Source organism: Astyanax mexicanus, chromosome 2 (genome assembly GCF_023375975.1).
Source record: "Astyanax mexicanus isolate ESR-SI-001 chromosome 2, AstMex3_surface, whole genome shotgun sequence".
In the NCBI taxonomy this organism is placed as follows: Eukaryota; Metazoa; Chordata; class Actinopteri; order Characiformes; family Acestrorhamphidae; genus Astyanax; species Astyanax mexicanus.
Genome location: NC_064409.1, coordinates 18,589,234 through 18,613,732, shown reverse-complemented (window position 1 = coordinate 18,613,732; position 24,499 = coordinate 18,589,234). Strand labels below are relative to the sequence as shown.

General features: G+C 38.8%; 1 long non-coding RNA gene across 1 annotated transcript in view; it reads left to right on the top strand.

The window, feature by feature from the left end:
* Positions 1–5,487: 5,487 nt before the first annotated feature.
* Positions 5,488–24,499, top strand: part of LOC125794792 (uncharacterized) — a 44,740-nt gene continuing 25,728 nt past the window's right edge. The window contains exons 1-2 of the long non-coding RNA XR_007433808.1: positions 5,488–5,752; positions 21,207–21,327. This is a non-coding gene — a long non-coding RNA (uncharacterized LOC125794792). The remainder of the gene's footprint in view (positions 5,753–21,206; positions 21,328–24,499) is intronic.

Sequence of the window (24,499 nt, the reverse complement as noted above, 5' to 3'; positions counted from 1 at the left end):
TGAGAAGGACTAGGACTGTGTTTATAAAGTGAATGTGCCAGATAACATTAACTTTTTATGACGCACTCATGCTAGCTGAAGATGTAGATTTAGGTGTGAGTGTGAAGCTGATGATGCAGTTCCTTTTGAGGTTAGCTGACTCTTTAAACCTATACTGAACTAACTGCTTTATTTTTATTTCCTGAACCAATATGTGTTATATTTTCTATTGCAACTCATTAAATTATGAGAATGTGTGAATAGATATTAATGAAACATGCTAAATTTAAACCCTCTAATTTCTTGACTCTTTTTGACATCTAAATCCCATTCCCTAGTCTTATTTACAGAACCCGGGTTGCCAGGTATGGAACACAATATCAGACAAACAAACATTAATAGCCTTGGCATCTTTTTAAAAAGCTCCATGAGCAGAAATAGCGTAATAATCCAGTAGATATTGGCAAGATTTGACCCCAGAAGGAATACAAGACAGTGCTGAGAGTGCTAGCTTTATCCAGAACCGAAAGCTAACTAGTAAGCTATAGTTAGGCTTAGCTAAGTTTAGCTAGATGTTTATCACAACCACTTTACACACATTTTAAGCATTTTCAACATTCAAGTATCACATTAACGCTCAGTTGTCTGCATACAGCAGGGTTATACAGGCAGGGAGAATTTGAGATAGGTAAAGTGATCCAGACTAGTGCTGGCTAATGCCATCATGCTAACATGCTAACTTGAACTGCTATCAGTTACAACAGAGGACCAGACAAGCCACAGGTAATACCTCAGCAGCCAAAATATATTTTAAAAAGCTGAAAGTTTGACTCAACTTGATTCAATTCAGCTACAGTACTAGTCAAAATTTTAGACACACCTTCTCATTCAATGTTTTTAAGTCATCCAGACTATGGAGGAACACATAAGGAATCATGTAGTAACTTAAAAGTGTTAAACAAACCAAAATACTAATTTAAAAGCATTTAGATGACTCATATCTGAGGTGCTCTTAATTTACGGCTTCTAAGGCTGGTAACTCTGATAGATTTATCTTGTGTAACAGACGTAACTTTGATTTTCCTTTCCTGAGGCAGTCCTGATGAGAGCCTGTTCCATCATTGATGGAACGTTTGATGGTCGTTACAACTTTTTTTGGACTGACTGACCTTAATATCTTTCAGTACAGTACATTACATATTCTCTGTATACCAAATCTTCACAGCACAATGATGCTTTTAAACGCATTAAGACAAGTAATTAAAAATTCTAGTAATTAACTTTTGACAAGTTCAGCACAGCTGTTAACTGAAAGCTGTTTCAGGTGACTCTACCTTATAAAGGTGACTGACAAAGAATGTCCAGATGTGTAAAGCTGTCATCTAAGCAAGAGGTGCCTACTTTGAAAATTCTAAAATATAAAACATATTCTGTTTTTTGTTTGCTAAATAATTTAATATGTTTTTCTTCATAGTTTGAATGACTTTAGCATTAATCTACAATGCAGAACATTTCATAATAATAAAAAACACTGAATTTGTATATACGTTGCCATTGGTAATGTTCTTATACTCAGCTTGCGCTTGCTTGCGTTTGTTTGTGTAGGTTTGTGTGGTCAACCTGGCAACCCTTGGGAGATTCACATCTGGGGAAAAAATGTTCAGGCAGACAAATCTCTCCAGTGTTGGGAAAATGGACCTAGTAGTCATTGTTTATTTAGTACATATAGTTCCTTTAGGAAATCCAGCGCAGCGCTAACACAGCTACCTCTCAGCACACTGCAGCCCGGCTCTGCTGTTCTTACCTGCAGGCAGTAAGAGCGCTGGAGCTGATGTAATGCTGCATATCAGGTAAGCGATGCCCAGCATCATAGAGGGCACTGGCGGACGGACATCTTATCTCAGCACCAGCTTTGCACTTTTCTGCTGAGTATGAGTGTGATTTAGCATTAGTGAGGGAGCTAGCTGAATCCCCATAGGCTTATTCCACTCTGATTATCATGCTGCCTGAGTCCACATATCACACTGGGAAATATCATTAAACAGATATGAAAGCAGATACACTATGAATTTTAAGTTCTATACATGGTGGATCCTAAACCTGGTTCTGGAATACTTCACATAGGGTTCTATTTTAGCGATCTATAGCTGGATTTAAGGTGTGTACTGTCTTTGGTATTGTGAGGGCACAAAAAAATGCAACTTGCTCAGCTCGAAATGCTCAAAAGCCATGTACTAATTCTCTAAAATAATCATGGGTGTGTTTTGGGTGTAACATGAAATAAACCAAACAGGGTGTCACTTGCCATTCACTTTAAGAGCCAGGTAAGCTCTGACTTTGGCACTTCATATCTTAACAGGGCAATGCTTTGTGCGTCTCAGCAGAGAATACTGATCTGTGCGTTCACGCTGTGAAGGTACACCAGCAGCTCATTTAAGGGAACAGCAATGTTATTTTATTCTTCATTCTGTTTATTGTTGTGTTAAAAGTCTAACTTCTTTAAAGAGTGTCTAAACCATAGACCATTTTTTATTAATAGATGAACATGATATTGTGTTCCTTTGAAGTAATGTAAATAAACATAAGTAAACATACCAGTTCTGCTTAAAAAATGTAAACATATTCTAACCTTTAAAAAATGCATTAATTGAGGTCTTTTCTGCCTCTGCAGCGCCCTCATAGGTTTAACTGTGCTATAGCCGAGGATTATGTCTCCTTGTATTTTGGATACATGGAGGGACGGATGGATGGATGGATGGATCCTGAAGTAAATTTAGCAGCCAGCAGCATTTACAGAAAAACAACACAGAAGTACAAACAATAATAATAGGAGTGAAACAGTATAGTAAAAAAGAAGCAAGTACAGGTGCAGTAAGAAAATGAAAACTATTAAGATATATACAAGGATATATAAATACAAACAATACAAAACCTTTACAAAGTATGAGGGTAACCTGACCGTAAATAGGAGGTAGTGCAGTAATACTAAATAAATAAGGTAAAAGGGAAAAGCAGGTATCAACATATACAACTATACTGAAAAAAAACTTGTGCAAGTATTGTATTGTATTTAGTAGAATGTAAAAGTGCCCAGGAGTGCAAAAGTACAGTTTGTAAAGTACAGTAAAGTGTCAAAAAAGTCCCAGAGTGTGACTATACAGGATGTACAGTAAAGTGTCAGTAGTGTTCAGTAGAGCAAAGATACAGATTGTACTGTAAAGTAATAATTGCTGCCCAATCGGAGCCCAATCAGCTCTACCTATTTCCATGCCCCTAAACCCATACATCACCCAGTACTCCTCCTAAACTTCTTTAGGACTTCTAAACTTTTTTATTTATTTTTTTTTTTAGCATTTTTCAATTTTATGGAAGATTCACATCTGGGGAAAAATGTTAAAGCATACAAATCTCTCCAGTGTTTAAAAAATGGACCTAGTAGTCACTTTTTTATTTAGTACATATAGTTCCTTTAAGAAATCCTAAAGGGTGGAGTCCGCTAAAATGTACTCAAATCTTGAATACAATAATAAAAAAAAATGCTTATCTGTTGTCCTAAAATAATCAAATCAGGAACTTCAATAGTTTAAAAGATGAGTCAATAAAAGATCAATAAGCTGGATTGAACATGCTACTGTGGAGATTTCTGAGCTGAGGAATTCAAAGGAAGACATGGGAGGTGCTGCGTTGGATCACTCCCACATGTCAGAGTTAAGCTAGCAGGACATGGTCCAGTGGAGCTATTTTCCATCAGTCGTGTTACGCATTGACAAGTCTGCCATTGTGCGAGTGTGTCTCTTCCTTTTGTGTGTCTGTCTTCCTCTGTGGCCTCTTCCAGCTGCCCCTCCGTTATCACAGGCTTCACCTCCAGGAGCCGGAGCGGGGGGAGCGAGGGAGTAAGTGACATATAAAGAGAGAGGGAAAAGGGGGCAGAAATCCATGGAGCGGCCACATCAGTAATTAACAGCTGCTTTGGCTCGGGCTTCATTTATTATGCAGTACTCTTAGTGGCCCTGCCCCCTGACACAGAGCAGAATGAGATCAGCTCCCAGCAGACAGCCTGCATGTGAATAGAGCTCTTTCTGCTTCTTCTCAATCCTGCGTGTGTGTGCGTGTATATGTGTGTGTGTGTGTCTGTGTGTTTGCGAGAGCGAGGAACCATTCCAGCCTCAATAGACTGACTGTACCACGCAGATAGCGGGGATCTTTTGTGCAGCGCGGAAGTACTTGACAATCACAAAGGTACAAATCTCATTTAGTGTCAGTTGATTGTGCGCGACACTCCATGCAGAAGGGGGAGGACAGAAAGAGGCCTGTGAAAGGAGTTCATAGTAATGCTGCTTAAGCTTTCGCTTTCAGACTCCCAGCTCACCTTTATGCCGTGCTCTCCCGGGACTCTGTGCTGGGTACTAAAACAGGGTTTAAAGACCTCAGCCTGCCTCCGTAAACAGATTTGCAGTGTAGAGGATGTTTACTGCCTGGATCAAAACAGAAAAACAGCACAACAGCACAGCGCAGCATGCAAACACGGGACAACTGTTGCTCCTGGTATAAAACAGCCAGCAGATCTTTTTCTCTTAGTCTAAACTGTTTAACCTCACTCACAAGATAACACCTCAGGGTCCTAAACTATTTATGTACATATTACATACTGCTCTCCCATGACCATTGTAGATTATGTTGCCTACTTGCATAATTCATTTCACTTTAAAGAATAGCAAAATGTCCTAATTACATTTTAGATTTTTCAATAGATTTTTTCCCGCAGAGATTAATCCAATAAATCATGCCTTTTCTTCTTAAGACTAAGCTTTTAGAAATATGTATTTTAATACAAAAATGAGAATTAATGTTTATAGATTTTGGATTTTTATTAATAGTGTCAGTGTAAACTGTAGAATAGGAAGGAATGAGATTGATACAAACAGCACAGCGCAGCACGCAAACAAGGGACAACTATTGCTCCTGGTATAAAACAGCCATCAGATCTTTCCCTTGGTCTAAACTGTTTAACCTCACTCACAAGATAACACCTCAGGGTCCCAAACCCTCCTCCTCTGAAGGAAAAATTCATGATCAATTTATATACTATTCTCCCATGACTTTTGGCGAACCATTGTAGATTATGTACTTGCACAATTTATTTCACTTTACCAGAATAGCAAAATTTCCTAATTAAATTTTAGATTTTTCAATAGATTAAAAAATATATATATTTAAAATAAAAACAGTAATATTCAGAGATTAATTCAATTAATCACGCCTTTTCTTTCTAAGACTAAGCTTTTAAAAATACAATAATTAATGTTTGTAGATTTTAGATGTATATTAGTTATATATATAATATATATATATATATATAACACTATATAATATAGTTTACACTATATAATATAATTAAATTATATATATATATATATATATATATATATATATATATATATATATATATATATATATATATATATATAATTATTTAAGACACCTACTGGCCTGTAGTCTACCCAGCAAACAATTTTTGGTCACTGCATTTTTCTCACTATGAGGCACACCATATTATAAGGCTCACTATAAATGAATGTCTATTTAAAGGGTAACGTTAATGGATTATTTTAGCGCCGCTGGGTGGTGGTGGGGGGTAGGTTAAGTAAAGCTAAGCTAAGTAAAGCTACGCTAAGTAAACAAAACTGTTATAAAAAAAGACTTTCTTTTAAAGTCAAACGAGAGCTGGATGTTAATCTACAGATTTCTCTTCTGAAAAAAACTGTTTATTTGGGTGAGTAAAGCACTTTCTTTATTTACACAAAACTTAGATTACTGAATTTCTCTAGAATTAAGGCTTGAGCATTAGCATTAGCGGCTAACCGCTTCAGCAGTGCTAGCCAGGGTTAGGAGCAGGCTACACACTGATAATACTCCCCTCTGAACGGGAAAATAGTGAGCTCGATTAGCAGGTAAGTTCTCTGGATGTTCTTAACATTTTTATTTAACATTTTTAAACATTCTATTAACTTTACTTTTTGGGAATGTTACTTTAAGCGTTTCCGTTTATTGTTGCAAACACCAAATGTTATCAGGAACAGCAGCCAGAATACAATGCTGTCGCAATGCTAATAGCTAGCCATGGCAGGGTTAGAAATGAGATGCTAACAGACAACATCAGCTTAGCTAGAGCCATGATGCTAACATACAGGCTAGAACTGCAATGCTAACAGACAAAAAATATTGTTCACCTAATTTTACAGCTTAAAGAGGCACTTTATCCACTTATCAGAGGCAGCAGCATACATTGTATTTGTACAGAACAATGCATTTCTTAATATTTGCAGTGTATTTTCAGTTTAGAAAGCCAGGGTCAGCTTGGGTATTGAGCCCACAACCCTGAATACAATAGCCCAGCACTCTACTGACACTGACCCACAGCTGCCCACCCGTGCTCGTGATGAGCCAGGCGCTTATTACCGAGATAGTAATGAGCTCAGAAAACGCTGAATAAAATCAATTAAACCAGAATGGAGGAGAAAATGGGTTTCTCCATTTTGTTCTTTATTGTTTGGGAAATTGATAGTTTGCGCTATAAATTAACCGTTCTCGCTACAATACAGGAATGTACACATTATTGCTGTAGTTAATTGTTGTTGCCGAGTTAAGTTCTGCAGGATCGATGTGACCATGCAGCTCACTGTTATAAAAATAATTGTGCGTTCAGTCAATACTCATTTATTCTACAATATTTCTTATTTATGAGAAATGTACCTAAAGCCTTGAATACACACGTGACTTTAAAGTGGTAGCAGATTATAAACAGACTGGATCTATTACATTACATTACTGTTTTATTTGTAGATTTTAATAGAATCTGAACCAATTTAAAGCACATACTACACGACTTGTATTTAGTATACAGGTCAATATAATATAATGAGATGGAGGTAAGAAAAACATTTGGCGGCTACAAATGGTGGAACAGTAGTGGATTCCAGCTGCTGCAATCGTGCTAACATTATATAATGATTTTTTAAATTGATTTTTAAATAATTAAGGTTTTATTGGCTGCTGATGGAGTTGAGTTGGTGAAGAGTTTACGCTACATTTGATTTTCTGCAACTGAAGTCATACACAGCCAACTTTCTGCATTCTGCGGACTAGAGCCAGCTAGTGGAAATCAGGGTTAAGTAGTGGTGGTGATAAATTACCCAGCTATGGTTAGCAACCTTACTGAAGCTCAGTGATTATTAGTTCAGTAGAAAAACAGCCAGCCATCTTAGTCATTTCTATGGATGCAGTATGCTATTTGCATGCTGATTTGTTCTATACCTGGCAACCCAGGGTGTGGAAATGGGACTGGGGAATGGTTGTGCGCTGATTCGGAGGCTAAACCCGTCACAGATTTTCATGACGTACTGCACAGTTCAAGTAAGAAAATACTGTCTGAAGCTCTGAGCTGTTAGTGCTTAAACTTTAACGAAACTGCATGTTTCCTTAATATCTGATGATACATCCTGATCATGTTATGAGTTACTACAGAAAATATAATCCTTAATGATGCTTTAAGTGAAAGAATATTATTAATTGCTGAACTTGCAGCAGAAAGAGTAGTTAGTCACTTTAAAATAAAATAAAACAAAGGTCCTGATGTCATGTTTCTTTCTTAAAGGGGTGGGGTTGTCTATCCCAAGGGAACAGGAAAAAGCTAAATAATTTTTTTGAAAAAGCTAAATAAATAATTACAATGCTTAATATTAGAATATATATGTATATTTTAGAAGAATCTTCACCTTTAATCTTTTTTATGTGTTATTTAAGCACTTAAAAGGAACATTAAACCTAACCAGGCAGCACTGCAGGCAAAGCAAAAGACCTCTGTCCCCCCACACTGACTAAAATGTACAGAAAGGTCTTTATAGTGAAGTTTAACTTTCTTCTATATGTGTAATAATGTGTTTAATCAGAGTCAATCCTGAGAAATATATTTTTACTGAGTGTTTGTATGAAATTGTATGAAACAACTATGCTGCAACACAAAAGACACATTATATTATATTGACCTGTATACTAAATAATCCTCTCAGTTTTCCGGAGCAGCCGCTGGTCATGGTGTCATGTTGTGACTGTGGGCTTTGAGTGATGTGGTAATTACTGGATCTGTCAACTGATTAGACATGAAGCGTGCAGTGTGTTATCACACAGTGATCACGGCCTTTGCTCTGACTCGTGTTCTGGAGCACCAACGCGTCTCCTGGAATAGTCAGGAGTAGCAACAAGAAATAAGGAGAAAAACACTGTCAAGCGATATTTATTATTATCTTACACCCTGTGACTAGTCTATGTGAATAGTCAGCGTTTAAATAGCAAAGGCGCTTACGAATATATTTTTTTACTGATGGGTGTGGTGGTCTGGAAGTGAAGCGTGTTCAGGTAAATTTCTGGCATATTGCTATCTTGGCAATGGAAAACACATGTGTGACACAAGCCAATTTGAACACTAATTGGCTATTATCATTAAACTATTATCTATAGCTATCTTAGATAAGCAGGAGCCACACACATACACCCCCCTTTTCCTGTAAATAATCTGCTCACGCACTTTCACAGCGTGAACACACAGGTCAGTTTCCGCTGCTGAGAAGATCAGAAGCTCTGCGCTGTTAAAATAGCAATTGCGCCAAAGCCAGAGCACACACGGGTCTTAAAGGAAATGACAAGTGACACATCCATGATTAATTAGGAGACTTAGTGCATGCCTTTAGTGCATTTCAAGCCACACAAGGCAATTTTTTGCATCTTTACGATCTAATTCAAGCTGCATGGTGCACCATTGTTGGATCAAGAAAGGATTTAAGAAAGGTTCTTCACACTCGCGTATTTTAGAAATAGTTCCGAAGTGCTAATTGTCAAGTTATTGTAAGTTATCAAAATGACTACTGAAGCAGAGATTTAGAGATTATTAGAATGTATCATATTGCATAAAAGAAAACTGTTTAAAAAATAACAGCTCTGAATCTGTATTTGAGTCTGTCCTGATTGGGTGATTAATATAAATTACTTAATCAAGTAAATAATTGATTAAACATGTAACCCCCTCAATCAATCAGCAGTGATTAGCTGACAGCTTGAATGATGATAAAGTGGACATTAATAAGATGATACGCTTCTTTCTGATTAAATCTTCACAGAAACAGGAAAGAAGAATTAAACATACACTATGTGGACAAAAGTGATGGGACACTTGCCGATTCAATGTTTATTCTAAAGTCATGGGTATGAATAAAGAGTTTATACTGCTTTTGCTGGAGTAACTGTCTCTACGTTCCAGTGAAGACTTTTTACGAGTGTTAGTGAAATCAGGCAGGATGTTGGATTAGCATCACTCCACCTCATGCCAAACTCCACAACTCATACATTACAGTCGCTAATGCTAATGCTAATGCTGCTGCACCCAGCCTTAGTGGAAATCTGGAAATCTAAGATAACTGTAAATAAACAGAAGCGCTTTACTCACCCAAATAAACAGTTTTCATGAGAGAAATCTATGTAGATTAACATCCAGCGCTCATTTGAATTTAACCGATTTTAAGATTTTTTAAGAATTACGGTTTTGTTTACTTAGCTTAGCTTTAAGTTACCCACCCACCACCATCCATCAGCGAGACCTGCTGAATTAGAAGGAAAACATGGTGACACCCTTGTTCTTTACTAGTGTCACATAATGTGCTTTATAATCCGGTGCTCCTTATAGTGCTTAAAATATAGTAATTTTTTCTGTATTACATTGTTTTGTTAAGTTAAGATTGTTAAAGTTTTTCAGTTCTGCTGTTTCTGGATGTTCACTGTCACTGCAGTCCGTATTTAAATAAGGCAGCAATGCTATTTTGTGGTCTATGGGTTTAAGCTGCATACTCTAGGCAGTTATTGGACACCGCAGCTCATATCTAAAGAGGGCTGAGATTACAGGTCACTGTTGAATGGGCAGTAGAGGCTATCCAGGTCCTCTTGGCTGTAGTGTGGCCGCACAGCTCTACAGGTGACTGGGCCTATTGTGCCTTATCGGCCGGGCTGACAGCGCTCCAGGGGATTTCAGGGCTGTGCTCTAGTGCTCCCACTGCACCAGAGACACTGGATAAGACGCTTGAGTTCACCCTCAGCTGTTCTATGGATCACTTATCACACTACCTCTTTATCACTGTCAATAAAAAACACCAAAGATGTAACTATTATACTCTGACATGCCAAAAGTCACAGGACAGCATTTATTAAACTGATTACAAAGTGAAAGAGCTGAATCCTCAGAGTTGGAATGAGGTGTGACAGTGGGTGCAGATGGATTGGAAAATGCCCAGCTGACAGAGAACAATATAAGAACGTTTACCAAGGTTCCCGGAAGGTTAACCTGTAATGTTTGATTCCTGTTACTGATCTAAAATTATTAAATGCAGTAGAGAGTAAACAGGCAGCTTCTCCAAGTGTCCTGTAGGAGATTTCAACATCCTCAAATTTAAATTTTCAGAATGTGAATTTTAAAGTTATTTTACTGCAGAAAAAGGGGGTTTGACCCACCTATACCTGTAGTCTGTATATAAGACGCAGCATTTTAAGGGAATACATTTTACAACATTAGTTCCTTAAAAACAAATTCACTAAATAGTACTTTTGAGAACAAAAAGTGATACATTTATAGGGGTTCATCCCATTTTATAATTTTGTTTCCTTTTGATGTTGTAATAGCATGACTTAAAGGACCAATATGTAACAAATTTCAAGTAGTAAATGATAAAATGATCAGGATGTATCATCAGATATTAAGAAAACATGTTGAGTGAGAGCATTGGCAGCTCTTGTCAGCAGGGATTCAGCAGTACGTTCCCTTTTTAGGTTTTGTGTCAGTTTTGTCCTCTGTCTCCTGCCTGCTGCTCGTTCCCCAACACTAACTCCACCCCCGAGGTTGCCAGCACCCACCCTACAGCCAGATATCGGTGCTGCAGCAAAGGAGCTAGCTAACAGAGCTGCTTTAGTTAAACCTCAGCTGCTACACAGCTTAAAAAAGCCTCAACATGTCTCAAAAATGCTCAGTGACCAAAGAAGGAAAAGACCGACCCAGAGCTGCTACTTTTCTCCCGAACAGGTAAGCTAACTGGCTAGCTAATTCAGTCAATTTATCACTACCACTAGATGTGCTTACTAGGGACTGGTGGATGACGCAGTGGCCATCCCTAGCAACTATCTAGCTATTTAGCTGTTTAGCAGTCAATATAACGCTATATACAGGTTTTAGAAGAGTCTCTCTCTCTCATTCTCTGTCTCTCCTACCAGTCTAAACTGGCTTTGCTAAACTAAGCAGTACATTTTTAGGACCTGTAAGTTAAAGTCTCCACTCCAGTCCAGCTCTAGGGTGTGTATTTTTGGAGCAGTGGGATTTTTCAGGTATAACAGGCTTGGCTTAGGCTAACGCAGGTAGCGGTGCATGAGGCTAGTTTAGCTAGCTATGGATAAATATCACATGAGCCACATGAGCTGGTTTATAATATGACTTTCTTGCCATGGTAGAAGTTACTGAACGCGTCTTTCACTGGATTGTGTAGATTCAGTACATTCAATTATACAGAATGTACCTTTAAATATAGTGTTCCAGGAAGAATAAAACTTTAATTGTGGTTGATTATATAGATTTAAAAATATTCTTTATGTATTCCTCAAAGCATCCCCCATTGAAGGGTTCTGTAGAGACCCAGCTGTGGTTCTTCTAAAGAACCTGATTAGGGTTTGTTTGTAATTTTACCTATAAGAAGATAGATAAGAAGAAAAAAAAAGAAAGCCAAAGTTTTTCTTCTGAAAGTGATGTTGTAATAGTGTGGGTATCAGCTGTGGTTTCATGCCCGTCTCGGAAACAACTGCTTTCCCAAGCTCTTACATCATTAACGAGTGGTGAAGCCGTGCTGAAGATGAATACTTCATGCTGCGTGTCGTAATTATTGATGTCTGCTTCAATTTCTGTGTTCGGTGCTGAAGGAGGAGCATGAAATGTGCTGTATGAGTTGCCGGCTCTTGGTGTGCTGCTGGAGAGTGCTCGGTTTACTATAGGCCATACTGGGACATTTTGTGTACCAGGACTTCTCACAGGCTGTTGGTTCTTTTTTCGGCCATGTAAAATAACAGATTGCTGAGGTGTATAGTGGGCAGATGTCGCCAACTTTCTGCAGAGTCAAAAACTATGGACCTACATACTTCATGTGGCTTTTGTTCAGCTCAAGAGCAGTAGAGCGTAAAGAGCTTCATGGATTAGGTTTTCATGGCAGAGCAGTCCAGTCCAAACCTTACATCACCAATCACTGGACTCTACAGCAGTGGAGACGTGTTCTCTTGAGTGATGAATCACATTTCTCCATCTGGCAATCCTATGGATGAGTCTGGGTTTGGTAGTTGTCAGGAGAATTGTACTTATCTAACTGTATTGTGGCAAATGTAAAGTTTGGTGGCAGGGGGATTATTTTGTGGGGTTGTTTTTCAGGAGTTGGGCTCTCCCTCTTAGTTCCAGAGTGTTTGCAAGGTGGGTGCTGTAGTATCTCAGGTGGTTGCTGTGATGTTGTAAGCTGTTGCTAGGTATAGTGGTTCAAAGTGTTTATTTATTATAAGGCTTCAACTTGTTGCAAGGATTGTACTTAGTGGTTGCTTGGGGGTTGCTAAGTGGTTAATAGATGGATGCTTTAGTGTTTTAGTGAAGTGATTGTTGTGGTATTTTATGTGGTTGGTAAGGTATTGCTTAGTGCTTAGTGAAAAGTGAAAAAGTGTTTATGATAACTGGTTACTTGGTAGGTGCTTTAGTGTTGTAGTGAAGTGATTGTTGTGGTATTTCATGTGGTTGATAAGGTGTTGCTTAGTAGTTACTGGTTACTTAGTGCTTTGTGTGGTATCCCAGGTGGTTGAAATCAAGTTTTAGCTTGCTAAAGTGAAAAGTAAAAGTGTTTGTTATGATACCTGGTTGCTTGATTGTTGTGGTATTTTAAGTGGTTGATAAGGTGTTGCTTAGAGGTTACTTAGTGCTTTCTGTGGTATCCCAGGTGGTTGAGATGATGTTGTTAAGTTCTAGCTTGCTAAAGTGTAAAAATATGTTTGTTACGATACTTGGTTGCTAAGTGGTTGCTTGGTAGGTGCTTTAGTGTTGTAGTGAAGTGATTGTTGTGGTATTTCATGTGGTTGATAAGGTGTTGCTTGGTGGTTTCTAAGTGTTTTCTGTGGTATCCCAGGTGGTTGGGATGAAGTTGTAGCTTGCTAAAGTGGTTGCTTGGTAGGCTAGTGTAGTGAAGTGATTGTTGTGGTGTTTCATGTGGTTATTTAGGTGTTGATTAGTGGTTACTAAGTGCTCTCTGTTGTATCCCAGGTGGTTGAGTTGATATTGTTAAGTTCTAGCTTGCTAAAGTAAAATGTGAAAGTGTCTGTTATAATACATGGTTGCTAAGTGGTTGCTTGATAGGTGCTTTAGTGTTGTAATGAAGTGATTTTCATGGTATTTCATGAGGTTTATAAGGTGTTGTTTAGTGGTTACTAAGTGCTCTGTGTGGTTTTAACAAGTTGTAACTTGTTAAAAAAGTGTTAAAAGTGTTTGTAATGATACTTCTTTGCTAAGTGGTTGCTTGGTAGGAGCTTTGGTGTTATAAAGTGATTGTTGAGGTCCTGTTTTCAGGTCACTTTTTTTTCTCTTGTTGTGGTTTAGTGTATTCCCAGCCTGTTGGCATTTGCTGTTCATGTGGGATCGTCCGCTGGGTTTCAGACAGCGGGCAGTGGAGGCACTGGGGCATTGAGAGTTTGCTGTGTGATGGAGGAGACGTGCTGCGATGGCCGTTGTGAGCACAAAAACTTGCAGCCTGTAATGATATGTATGCTTGTGTTAATGGCAGCTGTCAGGCCTCTCTGGGGTCCACTGCAGCTCAGATTGCCTGGTGGTTTGAGCCTTATGTGCGTGCACACATATACCCACACACACACACACACACACACACACACACACACACACACAAACACACACACATAAAGCAGGAAATTGTGTTCTCCTTGTTTGCCTGACACCTTTTGCAACCTTTCCAATGATAGATCTCGACACCGGGCTGTGTTTGACTTTGCAGCCAGTAAATGTGCGAATTCGACTGTCAGCCACTAGAAATCATCAGCTGTGCTCTTCAGAGATGAGTGTGTGTGTGTGTGTGTGTGTGTGTGTGTGTGTGTGTGTGTCTTTAACACTCGAGTGGCACTGTGAATTATTGCACAGCTTTTGTTGAGAGCTGCAGCTGTTTGTTCCATAAATTTCAGCTGATTTTAATGGAGCGACGCGCCATCATAGCACCACCACTTCTTTTCCCAGGGTCATTTTTTTTAGCAATCGCTGAGGAATGGGCACACAACCTCAGAATAGTTATTACAAATGTCTAATTATACACAGATTAGGAATGTTGATAAACTCAAAGCAACATTATATAGGAATTGTAGCTTTTAAAACTATGAAAGTACATTTTCTGTACAGCTAAAATACTTTACATTTCCAGGTTGTGGCTCTGCTTTTGCTGCATGGTTGCTATGGTATGTTAGGTGTTGCTATGTGGTCACTACATACTCAGCAACAATTTTTGGTTAATAGAATGTTTTTAACATTCTGTACGTCTTTAGAAAGTTCAATCCATCAAATTTTCAGTACGTTTTATTTAATGTTTTAGTTTTGGGAGCTTTTTAGTTTAGTACTAGTTTTGTTACTTTTAACATGTCTAGCTGGGAACATTATGTAGAAAACATTCTATAGATTCTATACATTTTCAGAACATTTCTGAAACACTATTTCTGTACCTTTACAGGATAACCTTCCTAAAACCTTTTAAAAATGTTGCTGAATGTTCTTATAACCTTCTCTATAAGCTGGGTTGGTGCTTTAGTGCTGCACAATGATTGTTATGGTATTATTAACTGGTTGCTACTGTAGGTGGTTGCTGTGGTATTTTAGGTTGATTTGGTATCTAAGGGGTTACTAAGGTATCAATCACAGGTGGTTGCTATCATGTTGCTAAGTGGTGGCTTGGTGGGTGCTTAAAGCTATGAAAGTACATTTTCTGCACAGCTAAGGTGCTTTACATTTCCATGTTTTTGCTCTTCTGTTGCTACATGGTTGCAATGGTTTTTGAGGTGCTATGGGGTTGCTACATACCCAGGAACGATGTTTAGTTTTTAGCATTCCTGAAATCTTTAGAATGTTCAATCTATCAAGTTTTCAGTATGTTTTTATTTGATGTTTTAAGCGTTCTGGTAACATCTCCGCAGCATCACTTTTGTCAGTGTTTTATTTTTTTTACTTTTTTAGTTTAGTACTAGTTTAGTTACTTTTAACATTTTCATAATGTGTAGCTGGAACCATTACGTGAGAAACATTCTACAGAACATTTTCAGAACATTTCTAGAACATAATTTCTGTACATTTACAGGGCAACATTCCTAGAACATTTTTTTAAATGTTGCTGAATGTTCTTATAACCTTTTCTATAAGCTGGGTTGGTGCTTTAGTGCTGCAAGATGATTAGTATGGTTATATTAACTGGTTGTAATTGTAGGTGGTTGCTGTGGTATTTTTAGGTTGATTTGGTATCTAGGGGATTACTAAGGTATCAATCACAAGGTATCACAGGTGGTTGCTATCATGTTGCTAATTGCTGGCTTGGTGGGTGCTATAGTCTTACAGGTAGAATGATATGGTGCTGTTACTGTAACTGGTTGCTGTGCTATTCCAGTTGTTTTTTTATGGTCTTGCAAGCTGGTGAATATGGTATCCTAGGTGGTGGCTAGGTACTTTCTGTGACTTTCGTGCCCAGCCAATAGCTGTAATGTTACTAAATGGTTGATAGATGGTTGCTATGATGTTTCTACTGTAAGGGGCTATAAACACTATGGCTAGTGTTTAGTGTTGTTGTGGTATTTATGTGATTGATATGGTGTTGCTTAGTTTTAGAGTGTTGTTAAGTTAATGGTAGGTAGTTACTGTGATGTTATTAAGTATAGTGTTGCAAGGTGAAAGATGCAATATTATAAAATGGTTGCTATGGTGTTGCCTAGTGGTTGCTCTGATATTCGTGTTGGTTTCTGTGGTATTGTTATCTGGATAATATAGTATCCAAGATAGTTTAGTTTGCAAGCTCTTGTGTTGCAACTTTTTTAGTTTTAGTGTTAGCCTGTTCCTTAATGGTTGCTAGGTGGTTGCAATGATCTTACAAAGTGGTTGGAATGAGTTGTGGAGTTGGGGTTGACAACGTACTGACCTCACCACGGCTATAGTTGCTACATGCAATAATATCCTCACAGCAATGAGTAATATGGGGTTCAAACCAGTCAGCAATAGCAGTAAAACCTCAAAGATACAGCTGGTAAGCTTAAGGGAGGTCTATAGTCTGTTGCTGGGTGGACACTGACAAAAGAGCCTCATTGGCTGGTTTTGTCAGAAGCAGGTTCCTGATTGGTTGAGCTATGGTGGCAGGGACAGATTAGGCGGTGCACCTGACAGACAGGCAAAGAGATGTGCTTTTGATTGTGTCCTTACCGCGAGGAAGCAAAGGAGATGAGTTTTTGATTGGCCGGAGGGCAAGGGGGACAGGCAAGATGGATTTTTGATTGGGTAAGGGGGCATGTAGGGTCCGTTCAGCCGGCCTTGAAGCGGACCACCCCCGGCGGGGACTGTCATGATCAATGTGGTCATTACCGCTCCTCTCTGGCTTGACTGGGCCCAGTGCTCCGGCTCGGATGTATGGAATAAATTAGGGGGAAATGGACTATAAAGACAGAGTAGGTCACTCCACCAGCAAATGTACATCTATTGAATGAAATATACCAGCAGGCTTTGTCCATTATTCAGGCCACTGGCCGTGTCAGACTCCCCCGACTCTCGCCATAATAACCAGCACATGGTGGCAGACTGAGACTGAGACCAGTACCACCAATGGTACAAACAACAGATTTCCACAACAACCAGTTTTAAATTTCATAACTATTAAAATAAAACTTTTTAGCCCTTAAAAAAAATGTGTTATTTAGGAACAGACATCCCAGACAGACACTGGCACAGACACATCTTCCCGCCTGTCGGTCTGGACAGCAGTGTGTAACAGATACGAGAGCTGAATGTGGAACAGAACCAGTCGAGTGTTGGCAGAGTGGAGGTCGCCCCCTTTACCAGCTCGTCTGCCAGCCATTCCAACAGTTTCTCTCTCTTTGTATCTCTCGATCTCTCTCTCTCTCTCTCTCTCTCTCTGTATCTATCTCTCAGTCAGTACTCTCTCATTTTTTTTTGTTTGGAGAGCTGAATGACTGTTTGCTTGTTTTAATGGACTGGATGAATGAAAAAGCTCCAGGCATATGAGAGAAAAAAAGAGAGAGCAAGAAAGAAAGAGAGTGAGAGAAGAAAAAGAACAAGAAAAGAAAGAATTAGAGAGACAATAAGCCCTATCTTTCACCCTGTGCAAGATGCGTCAAATGCTTGTTGTTATGGTACACTCTGCCATCAGTCTATTTTCAGTCTAAACAGTCTACATTTCTGCTGTATTGCTGTATTACACAAGTACACTCAAAGCATAAACACCCCCACTTGTTACACACACACGGACACGCAGCACAAACCTAACTTTAACATCAACTATAAACAGAATACAAATAAAAATAGCATTGCTGTTCTTGTAAATTATCTGCTTACGCGCCTTCACAGCAAAAATGCACAGATCAGTGTCCTCCGCTGAGAAGCACAGAAGTGCAGAAGTGCTGCACCATTAAAATATCAATCCACCAAAGTCAGAGCACACCTGGCTCTTAAAGGGAATGGCAAGTGACACACTGGCCTATAGATCGCTAAAATAGGGCCAAATATTAAAGAAAACATATAGATGAAAGAGGAGAAATATGTGGAGGGGAGACAAATGGTAAAAGAGTTGAAAGAAATGGAGAGAGTCAAGAAAAAAGAAAATGGAGAAAAGAATAAAAACAGATGCAAATAGATGGGAGAGAGAAACAATGATGAAGAGAATAGAAAAGGGAAAATACTGTATAGAGATAAAGAAAGAAAGAATGGATAAGTGAGAAAAAGAGAGTGAGATAAAGAAAAGAAACAGAGAGATAGACAATGTTGAAGAAAAAGAGGTAAAGAGAGAGAGGACATGAAAAAAAGAAAGAAACAAACAAAAGTTTGACTAAAAGGAGGAGTCAGAGAGACAGTGAAAGAGAGAGAGAGAGAGAGATAACAAATTGAAAGGGTAAATAAAGTGAGAAAAGAAAGGAAGAGAGAGAGAGAAGGAAGAAAGAGAGGGAGTGTAGATCACAGGGAGAAACAGAAGGCCAGGTGGGGGAGCTGCAGGACCAGTGATGAGTATGTGGTTGTGTGCACAGGCAGGTAGACAGAAAGAGAGACAGACAGTCAGACAGAGACACAATTAGACAGACAGACAAAGATACAGACAGACAGACAAAGAGAGAGACAGATAGAAAGACTGAGAGACAGAGAGTTACACAGACCGTAAAAGAGAGACAGACCAATTTAGAGACAGACAGGTTGATAGCGAGAGACAGACCAACAGACAATCAGAGCTACAGATAGAGATGCAGACACATAGAGAAACATTCAGAGAGACAGATAAATAGGCTGATAAACAGACAGACAAATAGAAAAAACACAGACAGACAGATAGAAAAGAAGGACACAAAGAGGAACATATTTCAAAAGACAGACAGACAGACACAAATAGAGAGATAGAGAAATGGAGAGGGAAAGAGACAGACTGAGAAAAGGACAGACAGACAGATAGACAAAGAAGGACACAGAGAGGGATAAATTTCAAGAGACAGAGACACAAATAGAGAGAAAGAAAAATGGACAGAAAAACAGACAGAGAAAAACAGACAGACAGACAGACAAATAGAGAGATGGACTGAGAAACAGACAAACAGAGAAAAGACATTCAGGCAGACAGACAAATAGAGAGATAGAGATATGGACAGAGAAACAGACAGACAAAGACAGATAACAAACACAGACAGACAGTCAGACAGAGACAAAGAGAAAGATGGGCAGAGAAAAAGAGAGACAGACAGACAGACGAAGACAAATAGAAAGATGGACAGAGAAACAGACAGACAGATAAAAACACAGACAGACAGAGAAAAAGACAGACAGACAGATAAAAACACAGACAGACAGTCAGACAGAGACAAAGAGAGAAATGGGCAGAAAGACAGAGAAAAAGACAGAGACAGAGCAATGGAGAGAGAAATAGTCAGACAGAGAAAAACAGACAGACAGATAGAAACAGGCAGAGATAAAATTTGACAAAGAGAGGCAAGCAGATAGATAGATAGATAGATAGATAGATAGATAGATAGATAGATAGATAGATAGATAGATAGATAGATAGATAGATAGATAGATAGATAGTTTGTAGAATAGACTTTGGAGGTGTTGGCTCTGTCTCTTTTCTTCACTGCTCTGTAAGGAGTGGGGGAGAGTGGGGGTCCGGGGGTCTGGAGTTCTGTGTGTTGAGTTTTGTAGAAACGTGTTTTCTCCTCTGGATCAGACGCCCCCCGAGGCCGTGCCCGTTTAACCCCGTCAGATGGCAACAATTCCACTTTCTCTTTGTCCGCAGTGTTTACCCAGCGCTTTCTGCCGGGCGCAGTGACCCGAGCCGCCCGCTGATGATGGGCAGAACAGAGAAGTGTGATAGAGAGAGAATGTCAGCGGACAGAGGACAGATAGGCAGACAGAGCTTCACAAGTTCCGCAAGATTAGGAACGTCTCATGATTCACAGCGCTGACTGTGTTCAGCCGTTTGTATCGGGAAAGGGCTTTAAAGGGTAGAGATTTAACTTGTTGGACAAAAGGCCAAAACTCTGATAACATGCCCATGTGGAGCTAGTGGTTGGGTTAGGTAGCTTAACTGTGAAATAAGTTTTGTCCAAGGGTTTCATGTGGGCCATACATATGAAGGTCAATGATGGCACCAGTAGGGGTTAAACATGGGCCCTATCTGTGATGTAGACTGAATTTATGGGGCTTAGATGGGACCCATGTGAGATTATGGTAGGCTGTAATGATTGGGTCCATTTGGGACATGATGCTTTTCCTGATCAACTCGTTTTTCTGAATATTTTCTTTTACTAACTACTACAGACAATGGAGGTTGAGAGAGAGTTTTATGTCCAGCATCCAATACAACTCAGAGAGACCTATAGTATTTCACAAAGAATCGATTTTAGCAGAAGGACACCTTTAAGGTAAAATACAAATTATTTATTTAATCAGAAAATAACAGAATATACTATAGGACAGAACCCCTCCACATTCTTTTAAGGTTCTGAATGTCTGAATGTGGTTTCACTTATTGGTCGATTAACTGTCCAGCCCTATTAATTAACTTGTCATCTTTAATTGGACTCCTTTAGGTTTAGTGTGGTTCACTATTATTGCTGTAAAAAATACCCCAGTAGGAGCACTCCACTGTATTTTCTGGATGGTTAGGATCATATGAATCTGTACGAGTGTAATAGAATTACTGCTCCCTAGAACTCACATATTTGATTACCATATAAAAATTTAATTTCTTCATCTTTTATCATCATCATCATCGCTCCATTAAGTGCGACAATAAAACACTTTATTTGGTCATTTGTGTCAGACGTTTCCATTAGGATTTAAATGGTCTTTGCGACTGACTGGCCTTTTGGATTGTACTTCAGCTCGGGATTCAGCAGGCTTTGTTCTCTCAGTGTTTAATTGAAAAAAAAAAAGGTCTTTTAATTTGAGCTCACACGGCTAAATAAACAGATTATTTTCATTCAGGTGGAAACCTTACTCGTATGCAACATGCGATACACATGCGGCGGAGCGTGCTGTTGATGAAGTTCCTAAAACTGCCCCGTTTTTAAATAAACCCTGTTTTCAGTCAATTAAACTCCCAGTGAACCGAATCACATTTGGATAGCTGGAGAGTTAGCGAATGCAATATGGTTAATGGCATCATTTAACAGAGAACGGCAGCGTGGGCACTGGACGAGAGAGTGCCTCTGAATGCCCACTAAAGGGGAGAGAAAGAGAAACATTACAAAGTGTAATTACTTTAAGCACCATTAGGGATGCAATAACTTGGAGGGGAAACAAAGTCCGGCTTTGTAACGCCGCTCGAATTGGACACAGAAAAAGTAATAGTCCTTTTTATCTCTGTCTCTTTCAGATTAAGCAAGCGGGGATAAAGCCCTGAGCCCGTTATCCCTCAGACTGGACTCTGCCAAAGGGACAGACCGCTGTGGTCGACTGCCATGACTTCTCTACAACCTTTCACTACTCGACTGCAAGTAATTACTGTGTGGAGCAAAAGTTAAAAAGCACTGCCGCACAACACTTTCTATGAATCCTGCAATTATAATACATTAAAAAAGCGTTTACAGTATAATGCAATAGATGGCATTAATAACACCTTATAATGACAGTAAAAAGCTTGTGTAATAACTCATAATGTAGATGCATAGAGTGATATACATATGTCACAAAGTACAATATATGTATTTTAACAAAAAGAGAGGATTCATAACATCTGACAAACTATGTTTAATATTCTTATGAAAAGATATTATAAGGCATTATGAAACCGATCTTTATAAGGTCACATACTTGTACGTGGACATATACATACTCATACTTATACATACTTGTATAATGTGTTATGTATGTCACTTATTTTGTGTTATTATACAAGCATATATATATATATATATATATATATATATATATATATATATATACAGTACAAGTTTTTCATTATTCTAAAATATTCTGCATTGTAGATTGTAGATTTGGTAACCAAAAAGTACCTCTTGCTTAGATGACAGCTTTGCACATCTTGGCTGGATTTTCTCAGTCAGTTTAATGAGCTTAATTACTTGAATGTCTTGTCCTCGTAATGTGTTTGAGAACATCAACTGTTGTGAAGAGATAGAGTTGGTATAGAGTAAACTGTCCTGTTTGTGTAATGTTTTTTTTTCATATTATGACAAAAAATACTCAACTGAGTAAAGAAAAAATACTTTAAGAAATAAATATCCACATTATGTCAAAAAGGAATTTTAAAGTGCAGTCGCAAAGACCATTAAAAACATTATGATGAAACTGGCTCTCATCAGGGTCGCCTCAGGAAAGGTAGAGCATGAGTTAACAGCCTCAGAAACTGCAAGTTAATAGAACCCCAGATTAGAGACACCTAAATGCTTCACAGAGTATTTTGGTTTGTTTAACACTTTTAAGTTGCTACATGATTCATTATGTGTTCCTTTATAGTCTGGCTGATTTCAGTATTAATTTACAATGTAGGGAAAAAAATTGAATGAGAAGATGAACACTGAATGAGAATGTGTGTCCAAACTATTGTCTGGCACTGTATATCAAAATGCTGGTCTAAACTTATAAATAAAGCCTTTAAATACCATTGTGATTGTGAAAGAAGCAATGAATGAAATAGAGCCCCAGTACTTTTGTCCATATACAGTAGTGTAGCATTCCAGTACCAATCAAGACAAATACAATGACAATTGAAAAGTCATGAGACAGCATGACGTAGGTTCATTATTAAGTGTTTCCTCGGGGGATGATTAGGAAATGCCTACAATTGTATACAGTGGGAGGTTCTACTTCGTGATGAGGGTTGATTGAATACTGGCCAGCATGCTCATGGCAAGGCCTTGTTTATTATGAGAGTTAGTGTAAGGTCTAATAGTGGGTGCCAGATGGATGGGACATTATATTTCTGAAGTTGTGAGGCTATTTAACATTCCTTGGTCCACATTATCACGTGTACTGGCAAGAAAGAAATTAGGGATAGTATCTTTGCCCCTAGGCAAAGAGTTGTTTATTCAAGGAGAAACATGGAATTAAGTCAACTGGCTTGTTGTTTTCACATAAGTGGAATCACACCCTTGGCCAAATTTACCCAGTTTAATCAGTGTCAAAGATAGCATATACAAATTCAGAAACATTAAGTAAGGGCCTGAATTTCATATTTCAAAATATCTGTTATGAAGTATGGTAGCTTGCCTGGCAATATGTAGGTCCCTAGAAAGTCAAGGAGCCATGGCAAACGACTTCTATGGAAGCCAAGAGACCAATAGCAGGGGCCCTTGTGATCAAGTGCCATGTAATAGTATGCCTTTCTCTTCTCTAGATATATACCCTCCTCTTTCCTAGGACCCCTAATAGCCGGAAGTTGAAGTTAAAACAATGCCACAACGCCTCATCCATTTTCATAAGGGGCCCAAAAGCATGGCTAAAGCCCCCAAAAGCATGACTAGAGCCCCAAAAGCATGGCTGGAGCCCCGAAAAGCATGGCTAGAGCCTCAAAAAGCATGGCTATGACCCCCAAGAGGCCCTGGGGTCAAAGTCTCTAATAGTCAGAGGATCCTTAAAATGGAGGCCCCCGGAAATAAAATATTGTATCATAAATGTTGATAGGCATCGCAAAATATTTCCCTGACCTTCAGGGCACCTAGGCGCTGGCCCCACTGGCCCAGTCAGTAATCCAGCCATGTGTACTGGGAATCCATTGTAGAAGGCATTTATAATGATCATGACCGGCGGTGTCTGGCTGTAAATGTCCATGCAAACAGACAGTCTCAATCTCACTCCCAGGTAAGTGTGACATTCTTTAGCTTGGCACATCCCATGACAACTGGCATGTCAATGTGTTATCAATCAACCCTGAGAGAAATAATCATAAACCAAGATAATTACGAAATCCCAATTAATGATTATAACTGAATATAGATATGTGTATGTCACTAAGCATTAGTCACTAATGATTGAAATGGTAGCATTTATTAACGCATATGTTCCAATTACGAAACTGCAAACAGCCATTAAGAAACCATTAGTCAGTGATTAGGCTGTAAGAGCCTGTCGTTATGAAGCATTAATGATACGTGGCCACTTCCGTGGACTGTGGACTGTGGCAGGGATCCGGTTAGAGGGAAAATAAAACCTGACAGAAAAAGGCGAGAATATTGAAAAATGTAACTTCTGCCCAAGAGTTATTCACCTGAATGTGTTCACGATACACAGCTATTGATTCTGCTGAGGCCTTGAGAGAAGAAAACACTGAACTGGACCAGAAGCACATGCTGAGTTCAGGTCACGGGTCATTAAATCACATTCTCTCTTAATATTCTTTCAGCTTTGCACCATTTTTCCTTTATGGCCCTAAAAGCATCTGGACTATCTGATGGCCACTTCCACAGGCCTGATACCTGAGGCTTTTACTCTGAAGAACCAAGATCCATTGAGTCATATACACTGTAAACCCATAAGGTTTAGTCTGTTGCCATTAGCAGCTTCTTTTCCATTGGCTTCTGGCTTGTGGTTTGTCTGTTGAACTTAAAGATGAACGTTTGTTCCACTCCATAAAGTATTACAAATTACTCAAAAAGCAGAGATTTGAAAACGTAATTCATTAGAGGCAACGAATGACATCAAATTATTTGA